The sequence below is a fragment of the Diplotaxodon limnothrissa genome, linkage group LG1 (assembly GCF_057381915.1).
Source record: "Diplotaxodon limnothrissa isolate DT_005_m linkage group LG1, D_limnothrissa_male_GT1.1, whole genome shotgun sequence".
NCBI lineage: Eukaryota > Metazoa > Chordata > Actinopteri > Cichliformes > Cichlidae > Diplotaxodon > Diplotaxodon limnothrissa.
Genome location: NC_140596.1, coordinates 40,642,590 through 40,657,568, shown reverse-complemented (window position 1 = coordinate 40,657,568; position 14,979 = coordinate 40,642,590). Strand labels below are relative to the sequence as shown.

The window sequence follows — 14,979 nt, the reverse complement described above, 5'->3', positions numbered from 1 at the left end:
TGGTCGGATAAAACAGATGAGCAACTGTGGCTCAAACTGCCTCAAAGTTAAAGCTCGTTCTGATAGAAAGGTATGAGAAATCACCGTGGATTGGGGCTGCATAGCCGCAGCGCGGTCGGGGTGCCCATGCGACCGCACTCCATTGCTGAAAGCACCAACAATGGGAGCATCACATGTGAGCATCAGGACTGGACCATGGGGCAATGGAAGAAGGTGGCCTACTCTGATGAACCACGTTTTCTTTTACATTTTTTGGCTGGCCAGATGCATGTGCGTCACTTACCTTGGGAACACCTGGCACCAGGATGCTCTGTTGGGAAATCTTGGGTCCTGCCATCTATGTGGACGTTACTTTGACACATAACATCTGCGTAAGCATTGTTGAAGACCATGTTGATCCTTTCACTGGAAAGGTATTCCCTGATGGCAGGATAATGTATCCTGCCACAAAGCAAAAATACTTTGGCGATGGTTTGAAGAGTACAGGGTGGGCCATTTATATGGATACACTGTAATAACATGGGAATGGTTGGTGATATTAAAGTCCTGTTTGTGGCACATTAGTATATGTGAGGGGGCAAACTCCTCAAGATGGGTGGTGACCATGGTGGCCATTTAGAAGTCGGCCATCTTGGATCCAACTTTTGTTTTTTCAATAGGAAGAGGGCCATGTGACACATCACACTTATTGGTAATGTCACAAGAAAAACAATGGTGTGCTTGGTTTCAACGTAACTTTATTCTTTCATGAATTATTTACAAGTTTCACTTTGTTCACAGCCACTGACATGTCGAAGAGGTTAACACGTGAGGAGCGGATGGAAATTGTGTTGATATCTGGTGAACGCAGTAACCGGGTCATTGCAGCAGATTTCAATGCAAGACACCCAACGAGACCACCCATCTCCCATGCTACAGTCAGCAAACTGCTTGCTAAGTTTCGTGAAACTGGTTCAGTGTTGGATTTGCCAAAATGTGGACGCAAGAAAACTGTCACTAATGAAGAAACATCAGTGGCTGTCCTAGCTTCATTCGGCAAGAGCCCACAGCGTAGCACTCGCCGCATGTCACTGGAGAGTGGCATTAGTCGAACATCCCTTCAGCGGATATTAGCTACTCACAAATGGCACCCTTACAAACTCCAGCTACTGCAGCATCTCAACGAGGATGACCCAGATCGGCGCACAGAATTTGCAGAATGGGCAAAACACTTTTATGTGAATGGTGACGTTAACAAACAAAACCACCGCTATTGGTCTGACACTAACCCACATTGGATGGATCCCTCCAAGACTGTTGGAACAACAAAAGTGATGGTTTGGTGTGGTATATGGGGTACAACGATAGTGGGTCCATTCTTCATCAATGGAAACCTTAAGGCCACTGGATATTTGAAATTGCTACATGATGATGTGTTTCCCTCTTTATGCACTGAAGCTGGCACGTTCCCTGAGTTTTTCCAGCAAGATGGTGCACCACCACATTATGGGTGCCAGGTCCGAGCATTCCTAGATGAACAGTTTCCTGGAAAGTGGATTGGTCGTCGTGGGCCAGTTAAATGGCCCCCAAGGTCTCCCGATCTGACCCCCTTAGACTTTTGTCTTTGGGGTCATCTGAAGGCAATTGTCTATGGTGTGAAGATACGAGATGTGCAGCACCTGAAACTACGGATACTGGATGCCTGTGCTGGCATTTCTCCTGCGGTGTTGCTATCAGTGTGTGAAGAGTGGGAGAAGAGGGTTGCATTGACAATCCATCACAATGGGCAGCACATTGAACACATTTTATAAGTGGTCAGAAACTTGTACCAAGCACACCATTGTTTTTCTTGTGACATTACCAATAACTTGTGTCACATGGCCCTCTTCCTATTGAAAAAACAAAAGTTGTATCCAAGATAGCCGACTTCTAAATGGCCACCATGGTCACCACCCATCTTGAGGAGTTTGCCCCCTCACATATACTAATGTGCCACAAACAGGACTCACCAACCATTCCCATGTTATTACGGTGTATCCATATAAATGGCCCACCCTGTACAACAATGAGTTTGAGATGTTGACTTGACCTCCAAATTCCTCAGATCTCAATTTAATTGAGCATCAGATACCAGAGCACACCTTTAGTGGAGGTCTAGTGGAGTCCATGCCTCCACAAGTCGAGGCCGGTTTGGCAGAAAAAGGGGGACGAACAATATTAGGAAGGGGATCATAATATTATGTCTGATCAGTATACGTACATATTTCAAGTCAATATTCACTTAATACCTGTCCATAAGTCCCGTTTGTGGTTCTCTTGATGCATTTACTGTTAAAAATGGAAAGCTAAAGCTACAACTGAAATGAGACTTTTTTGAAATTTTATCATGTAAGGCACAAGCACTAGCTCCATGAGTTGTCATTTGTGGTGATGAGACATCCTGGCCATAACCCTATCTTATTTTGGGCGGGAAAAAACCAAAAAGGCTGACACCCAGTGTTAAAATATTGTGATTTTTAATTTTCTGACCATGTGAGAATTAGGTAGTTCTGTCAATCCGAAAACTTGACTGAAGCACTAACTCTAAATCTTCAGCATTCCTACTTAAGGTGGCTCAGAGCTCGGAGGGTTAAAAGAAAAAAAAACACCGATTGCACCATTACTCATGGAAACGGAAGGTAGAGTTTTGGAGAAGTGACGTGAACCACATATTGTAACATTTTTGTGTATTTATCTTAATTGCTTTAATGTTTAGATAATACAACAAACTGTCAAGCCCACAAATTAATATTGACCTTCATTCTTCAAACTGACAAATATGAAGTGTGATTGAAAGTTCTCAGAATTGATCCATAAAAATCAAACACCTTATCCAACTTACATTTGGCTGATCTTCAAGTCAGTTTCAGGCATCTGCACAGATATCGGTTTCTGTTCACACTGGTCTTCAGTAACTGTTCCTTACAAACTTTCTGACTTGCCCTCTTCAGTGAAAAATAGTCCTTCAGTTTAGTTGCTCTTTAGGTTGTACAATCTCTTTTTCTTCTTCTATTTTTTTTGGTTTTCCCCCTTTGTCTTCTTAGCTGAGAGCATTTGACTCCTGCATTTTTGTTCTAGATACACTTTCAGTGGCTCTGCGTACATAATGACTCATTATTCAAAATAAAAGCTGACAATTCTTGTTGTGCAAATGCCACTTACATACTTTCATTTAGACTGCCATCCTTCAAAAATAAATATTTCATTTGATAATAATTAATGTTCAGGTTCATAGTTGGGGTCCTAACTTACCTACAATACTGGAAAAGCTTTTCATTTCTTTTTAACTCTTATCTTGTCAACAAGTAATTAACTGGTGACCTGGTGGATGGCATAACATCATGGTGTCTTGCACTATTTTCTTCTAATGTCTTGCTCTTATTCTTTGTATATTACAGTCACTTCAATCGTTCAAATCAGTGGACTTCATTACACAGAAGTGTGATCTGTATGTGGCCACCAGAGGGCAGTAACGCGATTTCTTGCTGAGCTGGTTAAACAGGTTGTTACACTGTCAGTGACCCAGATCGTGCTGCCTGTTATCGTGCTGTTGCTTACAGTCAGCTCTGCAGGCACAGTGCTTGCTGAGTGTTACAGGTTTACAGCACAGCTGGAGTCAAGCTCACGGCAGTAAAAATAGTCAGATTCATTTTCCCGCTGCACATATGCACACACACACACACACACACGCACACGCACGCGCGCACACACACACACACACGCACATGCACACACACACACACACACACACACACACACACACACACACACACGCACGCACATGCACACACACTTCATGAGAAGCCTAGAAGCATTATATAAGTGTGCCTCCTCTGATTCTGAGAACAAATATTCAGTAAAGAAGAGAAGAGTGAGCATGTGTATTATCAAAGCATTGCTGGCTTAAGTAGTAAACTGTGCTCCTTTTTTGTTCTTTATATATATATGAATCAAAAAAGAGCATTTTTGAGACACACTTAGGAATTTCAAAAGGAAATCTTTTACACCACTTTGACTCCTTTTCACATTTCTGTTATCAACCTGCATTCAGATACAAAAGGGAAAAATGCTTGCTTTTAAATAAGATGTGAGTCACTGAATGTAAATTTAGGCTCATATTTTTGGTAACAAATGTGATGTTTCCTGTTAAGGAGATGGGGGAGGGGGTGCTGAATGCTGGCTGGATTGCCCACTCATTCTGAGGATCTCCCAGAGCGCATGCCACAAACTGTGACAAATCTATCAAAGCCTGTTCTTGAGGAGAAACTGTTGGATGGGAAGAGATGAGGCAAAGAAAAGAGATGAAGACGTCATTTCAACTATGACCTAGAATGAGGTAGCCAAACCTAATGTATTTGTAAGATGTTTGAAGCACTGAGACATGTACTGCCCATCAGCAATGTAATAATAGGATAAAATATGTCCCCCCTAAAACCTCTGTCTTATTGGTTTTTCTTTATCAATAAATGATCAGCTGTTTGGAACAGCATATGTTCCTTGTTTCCATTTAGGCTTTTAGGTAATTTCAAGGTCAAAAGATCTTTTAGCATCTAGGTTAAAATGTGAGGTTAGAATCACTTATTGACAGCTTTGAAAGTCTAGAGTGACATTAATGTTTCTGACCTGATTCCCACTGTAATATAGTCATACAGTCCCATCACCTGTATTTACACATTTACACCTCTGCTAATTACTATTTAAATTCTGGTTTGCTAATGGAATCAAGTGGCTCTGGGAATAATTTATTTTAATTTATTCAGCTACACTGAGAGTTAAACATACAATACACACTTCTTTCAGCATCTTCAAATAAGACACTTTACTCAGCATTTCGTTTCCAACACAAATTTTCCTCCAGAATCTCAAATTAATAGCTTTTAATTGATACTTTGATACTTAATACCTAAGCCCAGCTTATATAATCAGTGGAAAAAGGGCAGCAATCGCCCAAAGAGTCCAAAGCTCACCAGAACATAGTTGCTTTTGACCAGCAATACTAACCAAGCTATTGCTGCACATGGACCAAAAAGCTACTATAAATGGGCCTGAACAAAACTACAAACAAAGGCAGAAAACAACAAAGACTAAACTAACAAAACATAAGCTGGGAAAAGGCTAAAAAACAAGTACAAAGAAACTAACTAAGAAACGAGCTCTGAAAAAACACCCAAATGACGTGGAGGTAAAGGAGTGTCATTAGGAGGGGTTGATCTGTATGAACACAAACGGTCAACTTATTTCTGGAGGTATGGATGCTCGTGCTCCTCAACATTTCCTGAAAAACATATTAAACAAAAATGATAAATTGCTTCAAGCTCACGTTCATGTGTGAACACTCAAGTCAGGCACTCTGAGCCAATGAGTCATGGCTCTGGGAGACACGAAGACAAACACTTTTTGCACCTCTTGCATGTTGTGCAATAAACTGCACTGGGAATCTTCAGACGTGACCTTGTTTTATGTCATCGGCAGTTATAGGAGCTTGTAGTTCTTTGTTCTCCGCTGATACTGGTCAGAGGTAGTCACAATGACTTCTGTGTGTCCAGGATGTAACAGTGGTACCCAGTCACCATCACACTGTTGCATTTCATTTGCTGGTTTCCACTGAGTAGGATAACAAATTCACTTTTCAAAAGCTATTTTTCAAAAACAAACGCAAAAGATTTTCTTGGATTCTAGAAAATATTTAATGTCTATAACATAGCAACAGCACTGTAACATATAAACAGCTAAATGTGTTATGAATAACGTTGAGATCACACAAACATGATTTCTGAAATGTTGCTAAAGTTGATGTTTTCCCTTTTCCCAACTGCACCTGAGCTTGTGTTTGTTGGCTCAGTGACCTTAGCTCCTTTTTGCTTCCAGCGTGGAAAGTGAAAGTCTCCAAACTAAATGGGCGCTCATTCACTTCACAGGTACAGGTCCAGCATTTTACAACACACCAGCTCAACATTTTGATAAGTTTCCAAATATTCACAATTTACCTTCAGACCCCAAAGCAACATCTGCCTTCCATTATCAAGCTGAACTTGAACAACAACCCCATAATGCATTGCGTTGGTGATGGCATGACCCTGAGCTTTACTGGGGATTTATTTATTTATTTTTTGTTTTTACTGTTGATTTATGCTTTAGTGGGAATTCTATTGAAGCAAAATCTATCTACATCGTAACCTGATGGATCTACGCGCCAGTATTCTGAATGTCCTGTTCAGTAATGTCAATTCCTCCTGTGCATTTCTGCCATTTTGCCACAGTTTTTGAATTGATGAGTGACAGAATGGCAATCATCCTCTTCATATAAGGAATGATAATCACGGCATCAATATAAGGACCCACAAATGTCAGTAAAGTCCTGGAAGTAGATCATCATCATCTGTCGCGAAGGATACATCTGGCACAAAGTGGGCCTTTAAAACCCAAACAGGAGATATAGAGGAGGTGTAAACAATTGTTTAGCATTGTTTATACTGTAAATGCTATTTATGTTACAGGCTACATTTCGAGTGGCTCTGTACTGTTTATTTTAGACCCTTGGAGAAACCCAGAGTTAAGGAAGCTACAGATTTGGAATGGGATTAGCAAAAGCTAGTCTAAAATGGAGCTTACAGAATCCAACAGAAGACAGTTTCAAGTTTAACTGTGATCACAAACCAGGTACCAAACAAGCTACATGGAGTCACAATTTATCTCTCATTATCATTCTACCACCCACTATCACCACCACTACTGCCATCACCACCATCACCACCCCCACATCGATTCTTTTCCTGTTCTCCCATGGTTGTCATGGAGACAAATGGTTGTGTATAACACAGAAGTAACCGGGGTGGGGGTGGGAAGGATGTGGAGCCACTTAAAGCCGAGTGGAAATCAAGGCAACGGGTCGACCAGACCAAAAGAAAGAGATGGTGGAAGGACACCAGAAAAGGAAAATCAATCAAAACAATCACTGAAACACAAAAGTCCAAACAGGAAGGAGAAAGGATTCGATCTACACTGCCCTTCAATTTTAAATTTAGTCATTCCCCAGCACTGAGTAATTTGAGGGCCCAAACTTTTCTTTATACGTTTACATTTTGCCTTCATTTTCTTCCCATAGAGTTAGTTTAAATAGACTCAAAGTGAAATGTCAAAAATATGACCTAATAAAGTGAAATTAATTAGTGCAGTGTTTTAATTGATCCAAAATAAATTAAAGGTCTCTAAAAATGACAATATTATTCAGGAACTACTTTAACAAATTTCCTTTTTTCTTTCGATAAGTCAGTCTGTCCTATAGGTTAGCCTATTGACCGCAGACTGATCACTGATATCTGGGCCAAGACGTCCACTTTCATTCATCATTCATTGATTACAGATGGAGTAAAAAAGATCAGATCCACATGGTCTTCAGATGCAATTTGGTGAATGTGACTCCTCGTTTTAGCTGCATGCAATTAAAGCCTGCTAGAATGTGACTGATCAATAGAACGTATAATGCTAAGACAGATGCATTGATGTTTGCATCCAACTCCATCCAGACTAATAGTAACAATATGTTGTTAATGTTAGTCTGCTTGTAGTAAAACGTTATTGGACTTCACATATTTTTACTTTCAACATACTAAAGCCTGGTTTTAAATAGTTTCACCCCTCAGGACGCCTCTCACAGTTTTCCATGGTGGCTTGCTTTTAGAAAACCCATCTAGAAAGCTGTTGGCCATATGTAGGCACGCCTGCCCGGGGTTTGCCCTGTCCACACAGCCCCACAGTTCATCCACACCTATCCATCGTGTGCTAACACAGGCATGTTTGCACATTATTTATAATAATTAAAGACCATACAGGGAAGTATGACTATTGTGGAGAAGATGAAACCCCAGAAGATACTTCAGTGTAGTGTCAGAAATATGAGGCTGAGAGAAGGTGATCTATTCGAACCTGAAGTAGGAAGGATTTTTATTGATTTACAGCAAAAGAATTCAGGAAGTGAAAGATATCAGGCCATCGTCCATTTCAAGATTAATTTGTTGGATAGGAGCTGACTCTTTTTCCTTTCAGGACAAATGGCTACACAGTGCAGCAGGTTACATGTTATCCAAACCTACCTGGCCCTGTGTGAAAAGTACTTGTCTCCTAAACCTAATAAATGATTGGGCCAGCCTTGGCAGCTAAAACCGCAATCAAGCGTTCAAGAGAACTGGCATTGAGTCTTGTTGTGGAGGAATTTTGGCCCACTCTTCTTGCAGAATTGTTTTAATTCAGCCACATTGCAGGGTTTTCAAACACAAACGGCCTGTTGAAGGAAATGCCAAAGCATTTCAATCTGATTTGAGTCTGGACTTTGATGAGGCCGCTCCAAAAGGCTCATTTGTTTTGTCTTTTTGAGCCATTCAGACGTGGACTTGCTGGTGTGTTTACAATCAATGTTCTGCTACATAACACAAGTGATCTTAAGCTTCAGGGCACAAAGTGATGGCCCGACATTCACCTTCAGGATTCAGGAGAGCAGTTTTTCAGGTGACCATTAATTATGGACCCAGAAGCATCAAAGCGGTTTATGATGCTCATAAATGACCTTTACTGAAGCAAGTGAGACCTCCGGATTTTTAGATGTTGGCCTGAGTTCTTTCATCACTCCTGGGAAAGTTCACTATAATATTTGTGGATGATGGCTCTCACTGTTGTTTACTGGATTAGAAAAGCAGCTTCTATTTAAGTGATTTTGTGATTTAACATATGTGACAGTTATGAGGCCTGAAACTGAACTTAGCTTTCCAGAAAGTTTGGTTAATGACAATTAATTCATGATTTAACAAGGGACAATTAGATTTTCATGGACATGTTTGGATTGCTCTCCTCCCTTAATAAATGAAATAATCATTTAAGACCTGCATTTTGCATTTACAAACAAACTATCTTTGATGATCTGATACTAATATGGAGAAAAAGACTAAGAAATCATGAAGGAGGCAAATACGTTAAACACAGCACTATAGTAACCCTGTGTGATTAAGAGCATGGCTAATGAGAGGAGCTGTCTTTCTTTCTTTTCTTTTCTTTTCTTCGAGTGGTGTGGTTATACAATAAGGGGCACATTTGTCCCCACACTGTGGGGCTAGCTCATGAGTCCTCTGTGAGCCTGGGGGAGGCCTGGGTGGGGCCCCAGCAGTGTGGCCCACATCTGGGCCCCTCTCTGCTTAGTGTGAGGAGACCAAACTACAGGCTACCTCACTGAGGCCCACTGTGGGCTGTGTGGGTCTGTCTGCCATTCCCCCACATGGGTTGGGTTCCACAGGGACATGCTTCAGGGGTAAATTTAAATGCACTGGGCATCATCTTAGCTGGTTTTGGGCAAGAAAACAACTTGTTAAGATTTACTCGACCATCATGGCTTTAATTTAAAATACATCGTTTTACAACCTGTGCCATCTGCAACATGCTTCTTTATTATTTTACTGGCTACACCTACAGTAACAACATTATAGCAGAGTGCTGTGGATGTGTGCAAAATGTTGCTAAAGGGGTCAAATATAAGATTTAGGGGTGTTTAGAAAGTATGACTACAGATGATAAAACCATGTAGTTCAGCAGGATTAGATAAGCTTCACATAAAACAGGGACAATAGCTAGACTGGCTTTAGTCAGTGTTGCTGTTAGTTCAGCTAACTAACACATTAAATCCATATTCAAACATAAGGTACACATGAAACACAGCTCCTGGTGGTTAAAAGGATAGAATGGTTTACTTAGCCTGAGAGCTGCAGGTGATTTCAAGTTTTGATAGATTTACTTTCAATCATCCAGCAGATAAACAGCAACATTAATTTATAGTTACATTTCTGTCTAATCTTCACTCTCGTTAGCACTGTTTTTGATCTACTCTAAGGGTAATATCAGGCTCGTTAGCTGCTTCCACTCTACTCACCCACCCTCAAACTGAGTGTTTTTGGTGTGCTGGGCAGTATACACTGAGTTTATTGAGCTTTTCCACTGAGAACTAATACAAATTACATCAGTTATGATTTTGCTATTAATTCCCACAGAGGAACATACAGCGCTTGGAATGTTATCATCTAATTGCAAGTTTTAGTTAATACTGTTGTGAAAACAGATAACTGTTGATATCAGTGACCATCATGTCATGATTATCCATCAAACCGGGCAAATTGCACCCAAAGGAAAGCAGGAAGGTGTTTATGACTCTTGCTAAATGAAAGCATGAATCTTCCCAATGTATTCATTCATCTGGCCGTAAACCAAATTCCAGTAATGCCAGTTTAAAAAGGCAGCACGAACACAAACTTTCAGGAATAAGACGACAACTCTGTTTCACCAAATCATTCAGGACATGTCAACAAATGTGAAAAAGGTTTTGTCACAGTGGCCTCCATCAGAGCATGTGCAATCCCATTATATTCTTAGAGTAAATGGTAGCTATAATTTACAGCAGAGGTCACAAAACCATGTGTGCTTTACAGTCTGTGCTAAGGGTGCATAAGAGAATGTGTGGGGGCATGGTGAACAGGAAATAGGTGAGGAGGAAGGGCATACAAAATAGACTGAAAATAATAAGGAGTGAAGAGGGGAATTAGATTAAAAGACTGGCCTAGAAAGAACGTGCAAAAGAAAGATAACGAATGTGAAGAAAATGAAAAGATAAAAGAAATGAGGTTTTACAGAGCGCGTGAAAAGGTTACAGCTGGGCACAGGTCAGATTGAAGAGACAGAAATATGGTACACACACACACACACACACACACACACACACACACACACACACAGAACTGACAAATGATATTATCAAATGGCACGACCACAGAACACCCACACAGTGTTCAAATTAAGAGCACATGCAGCAGCAGCGGAGGCACAACGTAAGCACGCCTCATTCAACTATAGCAATCAGTAGTTATTAACACTTGCACTTTCCAGTTGTTAATTTGGCACCTAATGATGATGTTTTCAAGCACATCCCTTTGCTGAATTGACAAACAGGCCTCTCTAGTGAGATGCACGTATAGGTTTGACATCGGCTTGATTCTTCACAACAGGACTTTGCTGTCTACAGTGTTGGGGGGTAACAGAATACATGTGTTACGTATTTAAAATACAAAACATGAGTAACTGTATTCTGTTACAGTTACCGTTTAAAAAGGTGGTATTCAGAATACAGTTACTTTGTTGAAATACATGGATTACACGGCGGTCTTTTCCTGTTTCATATGTTAGGCTATGCTCGCTCTGTTTTTGGTGATTCCACGCTGGTGGAAACCCAAACAAAACACGCAATAAGAGGATCTAATGCCTGTGTCTCAATCTCACGGCCCAAGTCACCTCTACTTGCAGCAGCATAATCAGGTGAAAATTTATTATTCAAAAAATGATTTAATATGAAGGCAATAGGCAGTGTAGTCCGTGCTGCAGGGAGAATGGACGGCCATACCCGTTATGTGTCTGTGAGCGAGGAGGGAGAGTGGAAAAGTACGAGCTGTCACCGAGCAGAAACGGGAGCTGGAAGCATGTAAATATAATAATAACCACTGCAGCCTGACGAGCCCAGCTGTAAGTAAGCTGTTAAGACTCGACTGTACGCTGTGTTCGTGTTTTCCTCCGAAACAAAAAGTTCCGTTGCAGCAGCCTTTCAACGCCTCTCTCTGTCTCTCGCTAGCAAAGTAAAGCTAGTTTTCAGCTACGAGCCCGACACGAACCCGACGTATCAGCCAGAGGTCCCTTTACTACAGTTCGGAGCCGCGGACCTGTTTTATATACGCGAGGAATAGTTTTCTATATGAGATCGCTGCAAAAAGTGCAGCCTTACCTAAAGTCCACCTACTGTTACTCATTTATATTAAGGTTTAAACATCTAGTTGGTGTTGGTGTGGAGAGTAACCTTCAGTAATAAATCACACAGCAATAGGACATTCATGTTGTAAAAGGCATGATAATATATTAAGTAATTCAAAGTATTCAGAATACGTTACTCTCATTGAGTAACGTAATGGAATACGTTACAAAATACATTTTGGGGCATGTAATCTGTAATCTGTAGTGGAATACATTTTAAAAGTAACCTTCCCAACACTGTCTGTCTACATCCATATTTTACACAGTCTGTGATAATGACTTTCCTGTATTGAAGGCCAAAGTTAGTTTCATAAAAGAGGCAGGAAAGGATGAACTCTGACTCTGAGCCAAACACACACCTGCTAATTAGTGCTAAGTAACAGACTAATTAGATACCAGAATTTTGCTGGACTCTGGGCTGTCTGTACCTCTTATTACAGCATCCAAATAGTTTATCCAAGAACTACGCATAAATGCCAGGTTGTAAATATGGCCTTTAATGCTATAAAGGTGGACATTTTCCTACGGATGTCTACGGTGACTAGCAACCTATTCAGGGAGCACCACACCTCTCACTATATAGCATGTGGGATCTGCTCCAGCCCCCCGCGACCCTGAACTGGATGAGTAGAAAATGGATGGATGAGTATCGATGTACTTTTGGCTCGTGACCCTTAGAGGAACTGCAATGTGGATGCTTCTGGGACAGCGACACCGACACTCCAGAAGCAGCCAGTGGGTCTAAACAGATGCTCTACCTCCTGAGCTACAGCCAGGACGTAATCAGGACGTTACAGCTGCAGATTTATGCCCATTTAAACACATGAGACTTTAGGTGCCCAAGTACGTTTTAGAACTCTTATCATATAGTTTTGTGCTTGTAATAAGTTTGACCTGCTTTTTGTTTCCCGAGGTCATGTGCTATAGTTAATGCGATGTTGCTTTATGCCTCTGATGTACTAATATTTCTCCTTCAGTTTCCCAGATGTCTGCTGGCCAGAAAACAAGCATAAACTTGTTTGATTTATCTCTTGGCTTCATGTGTAGGTGGAGAGTGCAATAATGATAAAGATAGTAAGAGCAAGAGAGTGAATTTTTTCCACTTGACAACAAGTGAGAGTCCAACATGTCTAGTGGCTGCTTGTTGTTTTACTGTTAAGCCTGCTGTCAGAAGAGAAACTGCTTTTACAACAGATTTCTGCCTGTATGTTTTCCTGATATCTGCTGGAAAGCTACAGAAAAAATTCTAGCTCTGGAGCTCTGAAGGAATTACACCAAAACCTGACAGCTGAGGAAGCATGATATCATGCTGCTATTAAACAAAGTCGCCAAATACAATCACATGAGACTTAGTGTATTAGCTACACAAGAGGTTTGTCTGATGTATTGGCTAATGCTGAGAACAGCTCATGTCACTGTTCTGCAAACCCCAAATATTTAGTTTTAGGTTTTTCCCCCCGCATATATATTTCTCAGGATCAACTTCGGTGTCATGGTCCTGGGTCATTTTGGCCCAGCGTTTTGTGTTTCCTTGAAGTTCATTTTTGTGCTTTGTGTTTATTCTGATTTTGTATTGGTTTAGGGTTGAACCTGTAGTTTGGTGTGTGTATTCAGCCCTACCTGTGTCTGTCCTTGGTGCTCTGTTCATGTCCCCGTGTTGTGTTGTAAATCAGTCTGTGTGTTCCTGCTTTACTTTGAAGGCTCATGTTCTGGATTTCCTATTCTATTTTGAAGGTCTGTGTCTGTTGTCATTGTGTTCAGCTTGTGTCCTCCGGTCCTCATGTGTATTAGGTTCAGCTGTTCTTCCCTCCTGTGTGTGATTACCTGATTACCTTGTGTGTGTATATTTAGTGGGTGTCGGTCTGTGTTCATTGTCGGCTCGTCTGTGTTCTATGGTGTTCCTGTCTCTGCGTCTCTCTGCCCCGCACCCCTTTTGTATGGTCTCAGGTTTGTCATTTAGTTCTCCCAGTTTAGGTTTCTTCAGTTGTTTTGTCATGCCTCACTGCCTGTTTCTGCCATTGTCACTTTGTAAATAAACATCACTCGTATCATCAGTCACTGCTGCATTTTGGGTCCTCCCTTTCCTCCACACCACACGGCTCACTCCGCCAGCCGTGACAGTACGAGCCGACCAAACATGGACCCAGCAGCTTTGTCTGGAGAGAGCGACCTCGCACGCATCCGACGCCTGATGGACTGGGTAACCCACACCACCAACGCAAGGGCACAAGTGGTGGGGTTAAAAGCCATCGAAGCAATCCTGGAAGAAAATCCCTACCTCTGCCAGCTTAAGGGAGTTTCAGGCTTAATTTGCAACCTGCATAAAGCCCGGGGGGTGGTGCGAGCTCGGGAATCCACAGACTTTGTCCAGCAGCAGCGGATTACGGCCGCCCCGGAACAGCCACGTCAGCTTCTCCCGCCGGAGGTTTTGCCCGGCCCGCCGGAGGTTTTGCCCGGGAGGAAGCGACGATCGCGCCGTCGGCGCGTCACCCCACAGCCGGATATTGGAACTTCAGAACTGCCGGCCGTGGTGAGTGAGAAGGACCCTTTTTCTGTCTTGGACTGTGGAACAGTTTATCCAGGGACTTTGATTGGTGCAGCAGACGACAAGGAGAACGGTGTGTTGCTTGCTCATTCTCCTGCTCAGCTGTCTTTACCTCGTTTAGCTGCACAGCCGCAAGCAACTCGGACTCCGGTATCTCCGCTAGCCCAGTCATTCATGCCATCTCCGTCTTCACAGACTCCCTCTGTACGGGAGGCTGCGTCCGTGCCTCCCATTTTTGACTCTTTTTCTAGTACGTATTATTTGCAGAGAGACAAACACGTTAAAAATGCAATCGTTCCTCAACAGCTGGCTAGTTTAGAGACTGTTACTTGCTCCAGGGCCTCCCCAGAGGCTGGGTTCCAGCCCCCAGCCGACTCTGGACCCCTGGAGGTTAAGAAGCCAGCTGAGGACTGCACCGGACTGTCGCTGCCTGAGCTGAGTCACTGCTCAGTGCAGCTGCAGTCTGCTTTGTGTTTGCCAGAGGCCCGTGTGCCTGCTGGTTCTGTTGCGTCCCTGCCAGAGGCCCGTGTGCCTGCTGGTTCTGTTGCGTCCCTGCCAGAGGCCCGTGTGCCTGCTGGTTCCGA

The 14,979-nt window shown here is 42.2% G+C and overlaps 1 protein-coding gene across 1 annotated transcript in view; it reads right to left on the bottom strand.

The window, feature by feature from the left end:
- Window positions 1–14,979, bottom strand: part of shank2b (SH3 and multiple ankyrin repeat domains 2b) — a 222,288-nt gene that overhangs the window by 155,446 nt on the left and 51,863 nt on the right. The gene's annotated exons all lie outside the window — the stretch shown is intronic.